The following is an 8,369-nucleotide window of genomic DNA, read 5'->3' as shown; positions in this document are numbered from 1 at the left end:
ATATATATATATACACATACACACACACACACATACACACAGACACACATACACATACACATACAGGCGTGCTCACACACGTGTGTGTATAAAGAATATAAATGAGCATTAATGTGTTTTTATGTTTGGGTATAAGTGTGTAAGATATATTTTTCTAAGTGTATGTGTATGAGAGATTGTATATGACTATTTATTTATATTTCTGTACGTGTGTGTGTGTGTGTGTGTGTGTGTGTAACTTACATTTCCAGATGATAAAGAGATATTTTACATCTGTTGCTATTTGATAGGATTCAACCATAACAATGAAAGATTTCCAGAGTTTGTAAACTAAACCTGTTTAGCTTCGTATGTTCTAAGAAATGCATATGCTCACACATACACACACACACACACACACACACACACACACACACACACACACACACACACACACACACACACACACACACACACACACCACACACCACACACACACACACGCACACACACACACACACACACACACACACATACATGCACACACATGAACACATGCACACACATACATTCATATATACATATGTGTGTGTATGCATGTGTGTGTGTGTATGTGTGTGCACGCATGCATATTAACATTACTTGACAGGGTGCATTGCTCAGAAATCAGGGAGTCTCTTTTTAAGGCGAGCCACAACTTCCCTGCACTGAGAGGTCACAGTTCTGATATTACAGACATGTGATTAGAATGTCACAGCAAAGAAATGCAAGAAGGATTCTTCAAGCCAAGCCAACTGGCAGGAGACCTAGGGATGAGATAGTCAGATAATATCCATCGTTTCTGTTGGTCACTCTTAGGGATCCAGCTGGAAAGTCTAATGACTGTTGCTTCCTATTTGACCCTAAAGAAGAGCTGGTCATGCAGACTCTCTTCATGCCCCCCCCCATCACCACCACCAGGAAGAGTGGCTGGAGAAAACAGATGGATGGATAGATATATTTATGCATCCGTGGCCAATGCCAGTACCACCTGACTGGCACCTGCGAAAAAAAGCACCATATGAGCTTGTTCGATGCCCATGCCACCTGACTGGTCCTGTGCTGGTGTCACGTAAAAAGCACCATTCGAGCGTGGTCGTTGCCAGTGCTGCCTGACTGGCTCTCATGCCAGTTGCATGTAAAAAGCACCATTTGAATGTGGTCGATGCCAGTACTGCCGGACTGGCCCCTGTAAGGCAACGCTGGTAACGATCACACTCAAATGGTGCTTTTTACATGCCAGCGGTATGGACACCAATCAGGTGCTCTGGCAACGATCACGCTTGGATGGTGCTTTTTATGTGCCACCAGCACGAGAGCCAGTCAGCAGCCCTGACAACGATCACACTCAGATGGTGCTCGTAACATTCTACTAGCACGGATGCCAGCTAGGTGGTGCTGTCATCGGCCACGTCAGTGAATTTGATTTCGATTTCACTTGCCTCAATAAGTCTTCGCAAGCAGTGTTTAGTATCCAGTGAAAGAAAGGTACGCATAAGTGGGCTGGTTACACCATTTGCATAGGCCACGGGTTATGGTCTCACTTGGCTTGTCGGATCTTCTCAAGCACAGCCTATTTCCAAAGGTGTCGGTCATTAGTCATTGCTTCGATGAGGCCAAATGTTATATATATATATTATTACAATACAATAGTATCGTTTTCCAGCTTTATATAGCACCGTATGGTTATCAACTGCTATTTCCAGCAAACATTGGTACCTTGTGCCACTATTTCCTATTTATATATATGTATATGTGAGTGTGTGTGTATGTATATGTATATACATATATGTATATGTGTATGTGCATGTGTGTGTGCATGCATGTGTGTATGCATAAGTGTTGGGTATGTTCCTAACAAACTAATTCAGTTTATGGCAACTGCGTTATGTTGGCTTAGAATGTCTATTTATGACTGAATCCTCTAGAGTAATACATTCACATTTTCAGAAATGTAAATATTTCAACCATCATACCATCTTCCAAATGTCTTTGAAGTTCTGATATTGTTATTTTTTTAGAAACAGATACATGTTGACAAATTCAAGTCAAAATAGCTTTCATGATTTTTGAAAGTATATTGATGCTATTTAAAAATGGGTTCTCATCTTCAGAAACCTAATCATTAGCTGTAAATACTTTTGAAAACCATTTTCAAAATACAAATTATCTAACAAGGTTAAAATAAATAAAAAGAATTGAATGCAGATATCCATCAAAGATTTTTGCTATTAATACTTAGTATTTTTGTAGCAAATTTCTGTGTATGACCAAAACTTAATCAAGTAGTATTTGTTTTTAAAATCTTATATCTTATATGCACATTAATGCCAAACAGTGAACAAAATTGTATGTTATTGCTTTTCTATTTTTCATTGTCTAAAAATCATTACTTATCATCATCGTCATTGTCGTTGTTATCCTCATTATCACCATCATCATTATCACCATCATCATTATCACCATCATCATTATCACCATCATCATTATCACCATCATCATTATCACCATCATCATTATCACCATCATCATTACCATTATCACCATTATTATTTTTGTAAATAATCTGTGTCTCTGTCTCACTCTAATGTTTCATCATCTAACACAATATCAACTCCTCCAATGCCCCCTCCTCTCTCAAAAGTTTTTTTTTTTTTTGTCTTGCATGGCACTTGATGACCCTATCAGTGCAGGTGCCACTTAAAAAGCATCTGGTCCAGTGGTTGGCATTTGGAAGGGCATCCAGCTGTAAAAATCCTGCCAAAACAGTCACAGAAGTCTGGTGCAGGCTTCTGCCTGGCCGGCTCCTGTCAAACTGTCCCACCCATGCCAGCATGGAAGGTGGACGTTGAACAATGATGATGATGATGATGATGATGAATCTTATCCTTAAAACCACTGTGTTTCAGTGAGTCACTACAATAAAAGCACAGTTTGTTGAAAGAAGATATATCAGATGAAGTATTAGATAACCATACACTAGCATTTTTGTATTGAAGATTAGCACCAAAGTAGGAATCCAAATATCAGTGAAAATAAAATTACTTAAACGATGAGTTTCCTTCATTCAAGGTAAGATAATATATCTGAAGCAATAAGAAATTAATTACACTCAAGAATATCTAATACATAAGATCTGCAGCCACTCTTAGGCTGCAGATCTACAGGTCTAACAAATGCATTCTCTCTCTATAACAGGAGGGTAAGCATAGTATGGGTGAATGGTTAAGAAGTTTGCTTCTCAACCACAAGCTCATGGGTTCAATCATACTGCATGGCATCTTGGGCAAATATCACTGACTATAACTTCAGGTTGATCCATATGCTGTGAGTGAAATTGGGCAGATGGAAACTGTATAGAAGTCCATCAGGAGTAGGGTGGAGTGTACCTGTAATTCAAAAAGAAGTCTTGTCACCCTCTGTGTTGTGTTGATTCTGCTTGAGAATTACCTTTAGGGTGAATGTGTTTGTGGATTTCTCAGCTACTTACTTCTTCAATAACAGGTAGTTCACTTGATCAAACAACTAAATCTTTATCATTGAAAGACAGAATTCTACCACTACAGGAAATTGTCAGAGAAAGTTCAAAGACTATGAAATTTCCATTATTAATAGAGAATTCTGGTGAAAAGTTAGAAATATCAAAGCAGCAGCACATATAACACTTATTGGAAAACCCAGTCACTTCACCTCCCACCGACATAGCTGCCATCAATGTAAACTAAATAAAAATAACCCAAAAATGTTCCACTGCCCCTACATAGGACAGAATCATAGTGAGAAAGAATACAACTACTCTTAATTAAAATGATGAATTTTCCTGGTTCTCTCCACCCATAGTTTCACTGATCACCACCCCATCATCATGCCATCAAATTATCTCTCCTCTCCTCCCCCACCATATGTCTCACCCACCTCATACACTGCACCTGCCTCTCTCTTCCCCATCCACTCCCGCAAACAACTCAACAGCATGTCATCTCTCTTTTGTTCTTCTCCTGTCTACTATCTCATCATTTCTGTTCTGCTGCTTCACACTATCAGACATGCCCTACTCCCTCCACTCACTCCTGGCACCTATGCCCCACTGATTTCTACCCATCTCATATGTTGAAAATCCACTCTGACACTTCATCACCCCTTTTTCTCAATCACTCTCCAGCCCCACCACTCTCTTCTAAAACACGAACAGTCTTATAGCTCCTCTACATCTAGAAACCTGTTCTGCTCTGGTCTTTTTCTTTCATACTTTACCACTCTCTGCTCCTTATTCTTAAGGCATAGTTTCCCCACCCCTTTTCCTTCAAAGCTCAAAGTCTTGCAAGCTGCATGGCAACCTCATTCGTGTTGGTGGCACAAGAAAAGCACCAAATACATGTTGTAAAGTGGTTAGTATTAGAAAGGGCATCCAACCATAGAAATCATGTTAAAGAAGACAGGGCATGAAACTTTTGCAGCCATTTGATCCTATCAAACTGTTCATGTCAATGACCATGGACATTAAACAATGATGACGACAATGGCTATAATGACAACAATAGCAATAACAATGACAAAGAAGATAGTGACAACAACAGCAACAACAATGATGACGATGGACAGGCAGATCACCTGACAACAATTGAAGATACTAAATGAGAAATAAATAGGTAAATCAGATATGTACATTCTCATGTAATCCTTCTTTTTTGTAGTTTCAGAGAACCAAAATAACATTAACAGTGAAAAGAAGAAATTTGTCAGAACCATTGCATTACCAACTTCATTGGTTATTTGGGTTTTCCACCAAAAATCTTGGTAAGTCTCTGTCACTCTTGTTATCATTAAAATGTAATTTTTCTTTTAGGTTTTGTTCCTCTTCTTTTACTCAAACCAAAATAATTCTGTAAATATCTCAAAGACTGTATATTTCAGAGATTCTTTAGTCATAAATTATCTAGCTCAAACACACAACCAAGTTGGGAAAATTTGGCCCACAAGATTTTCAGAAAAAAATTTCAATTTATTTTATACTTTTATTTATTTATTCATTTATAAATATATTATATATATATAGTTCTTCATCCATCTCACCAAGTAAACACCTTTTTCTAATCAACACCTCCATGCATCTCTTCCACCACAGTTTTAATTTACCCATCACCACCACCACCACCTTCTTGTTCATCTCTTTCACTTTTTTTTCCTTTGAAACTCTAAAATGTCACATATGATATTCTTTATTCACCTCACCTCCTTTTTGCCACCCCAACCCATCACCTGCTATTATCTCTCCCTCTCTCTCTCCCTCCCATATTCATTGCTCCCTCACTTCTCTCCTTTGCCTCATCTCTCTTCTCTAACTGTTGCAAACACAATAAAAAAAATATTGATAATGATTAAAAGCTGCTTATCTAAGGAAGATTAAGTAAAGAAAGGGGAGGCAGCCCCACTGTATCCATTTATACCCCTCCATTATATAAATAAACAGGCCTAAACCACAAACTATCCAGGTTAGATTGACTGTTTTCATACCAGTTAAACATTCTTCTTCAAATCACAATTTATTCATGACTCACTATGCCTCTTTAAAATACCACCTTTTAATTTCTTTCAACTTCAGTGCAATCCAGCAATCCAGACTTTTATCATCATCATCATTATCATTTTTATGCTTAGCAGCATTTCTTCCAGCTTTACATTGTGAGATCAAATTCTGCCAAGGTCATCTTTGCCTTTCATTCTTTCAGGGTCAATGAAATAAGTACCAGTCAAGCACTGGGGTTGGTGTTATTGACAAGCCCCTTACCCAAAATTTTCAGGCCTTTTGCTTAATATAGAAAGAATTTTTGCGAAATGCCAATAACAGCCAAAGACATACATAACACAATGACTAGCTGCACAAGGGCTAACTGCACAAAGGCTAGCTGCTCAAGGGCTAGCTGCACAAGGGCTAACTGCACAAGGTCTCCAGGGTTGGATGGTCTGTCCTTCAAGCTTTATTTTCATATGCCAGACTTGTTTGGTGATCTCTTGTCTATTTCAATTGGCATCAAAATGGGAGAATTTCCAGTCCGGTGAGCCAAGGTGTTGTGGTACTGCTGAGGAAAGACCTGAACAAAAGGGAAAACAAATAACTTTAGGCCCCTAACTCTGCTAAATGCAAATTACAAGAATTTTGTCAAGCTGTTGGCAAGGAGATCGGTGCTTGTCATTGATAGACTGGTCAGTAATACACAAACATGCACCATCCTAAATAGATCTATCCATGTTAACCTCCACCTCATGTGGTACATCACAGAGAGGGTAGATAAGAAACCTGGAATGGAAAGCTTTCAATAGGGACAATCACCAATACTTGGAGGCTGTCCTCGCAGTGAACAGTTCGGTTCCCATTTTCAGAGTCTGAATCTCTGCAATGTACAGCAACATTTGTTTGGTGGTCAAAATAAATAACTATTGGAATCATTTAGCATTGCATGTTTTGTCCATCAAGAATGCCCACTCTTACCCATTCTGTACATGCTAGCTCTTGAACCACTACTGTGGAAGCCGAATGTTTCAAGGAGCATCACGTGTGAACTAGGATACAGAAGATTTATGTCAGCTTGTGTCGATGATGTCTGCATAATAGTGTCAGATATTTCCAAAACTGAGGAGACTGGCACTGCCCTAAAGGAGAATGAAACAGTGACTGAAGCAAAGATTAATCAGAAGTGGGCCTGCAGGTCTATGCTGACCGATAGCATCATAGGGTGCTGGACAGAAGGACCATTTAAATTACTCAGGGTTTGGTTTGGTTTGGTTTGGACCTCCAGATGGACAAGAACTGGAAGATGATGAGCAGGGTAGCCAGTCTCACCCAGAATTGGACAGAGAGAAAGCTGTCCCTGAAGGGTCAGGTGAAGTTGGCAAATGCATGCATTACTTGTGTCATCTACTACCACCTGACCATCGTTTCTTGCCCTACTTCAATGCTGGTCAAAGGGGGATGCTTTTTCTTCCACTTTCTGCAGAAGAGATGAGTTCTGCTAGTCAGATGGTTCATTTGCAGTCAGCAACCACTGAGTGGAAGACTGGATATGATGCAACTAATGATGTGCAGATATGTACTAAGGCTGCAACATCTCTAGTGTTTCCTTGATGGCATGCAGATATGGTCAGACAGGATTTTCTATAGCTCATCTCATTCATGAAGCTACAGTCCTGGATCAAGCACAGACCAAGAAAGGGCACTTGCAGCTGGAGTGTTGACAAATGCTCACAGCCCTCAGCCAACAATGCAGTCGGTGGAAGTTCCACATTGGAGTTCTATAGGGGATAAGTGGTGAGCAAGAGTGATGACATTCTTGGAGAAACTCTGGTTATTGAGGGAAGTCAAGTAGTTGGTCTTTTCCAAAGGACTTTCAAGCTGTGTCCCATGGCTAGTTTCCAGAAATCCCTAACCTGCTAGTGCTACTGGGAAGTATTGCCAGTTCAAGATAAACTCTATAGGCATGGAAGTGCCATCAGTCAAGCATGTCCAAGATTCATCCTACACACACACTTGTCCAGTGCCATGGTATTGTTGATCTGTGGATTTGTCATATGTAGGATAGATCTGGCTATCAACTGAATCCACCATGAAGATTTCCCTGCCATCTTTTTTTAACCAAGAAGAGTAGGTATTTTTTATATGCCTAGTAGCCATGGCAAAAGAGAGTGTATGGTGGATGAGATTGAAGGGGCTGAAGATTTTCTGTTTTGGTCAATCCCTCATCAACTTCAAGTTTTACTCGAAACGAGGATGGAGAGGGAAGTGTTGCCTTCCAACCATTTTGTTGAAAGGTGGATGAGAGTGACATGCATGATATGAGTGAACAGCCCTCCCCTGAGCATACACCTGTAAATTGGACATAAGGAATTGAGAAAAGGTATCCATGGTTTCATGGAGTTTTCAAGAGGCACTTATAGTTTTATGGGCTTTTTTAATGATCATTACTATGAGCATCTCTTCCCTATTGAGGAATACTCGTTATTAGAATTTTTAATATTGCCTCCTTCTTTTTTCCTTTTTTTATTAAACCTGTTTACACATGAAACCCTCACACCGACAGACATGCACACTCAACGTTTTGTCCTTTACTCTCCTTAATGCTTTCCTTAATATAAATCCTTTTTGGTTGATAAACAAATCATTTTTATTATTGTTATTGCTGTTGTTGTTGCTGCTTCTGGTGGTGGTGGTGGTGGTGGTGGTGGTGGTGTTATCATCATCATTATTATTATTTACTAATTCTAAAATCTTCAATCTTCTGGTCCAAATATTTTGGTGTGAAAAGTACAAGAAAACTCTGGAGAATAACTAACGTGTTGAATAGCAGCCAATCAGT

The 8,369-nt window shown here is 39.3% G+C and overlaps 1 protein-coding gene across 1 annotated transcript in view; it reads left to right on the top strand.

Moving 5' to 3' along the window:
• The window catches only part of LOC106871616 (tripartite motif-containing protein 45), a 248,443-nt gene that overhangs the window by 19,310 nt on the left and 220,764 nt on the right, over positions 1-8,369 (top strand). The window contains exon 2 of the mRNA XM_052973563.1: positions 4,713-4,815. The gene's annotated coding sequence lies outside the window, so the exon portion shown is untranslated. The remainder of the gene's footprint in view (positions 1-4,712; positions 4,816-8,369) is intronic.

The sequence above is a fragment of the Octopus bimaculoides genome, chromosome 1 (assembly GCF_001194135.2).
Source record: "Octopus bimaculoides isolate UCB-OBI-ISO-001 chromosome 1, ASM119413v2, whole genome shotgun sequence".
Taxonomy (NCBI): Eukaryota; Metazoa; Mollusca; class Cephalopoda; order Octopoda; family Octopodidae; genus Octopus; species Octopus bimaculoides.
The sequence above is the reverse complement of the archived record's forward strand: the minus strand, read 5'-3'. Positions and strand labels throughout refer to the sequence as shown.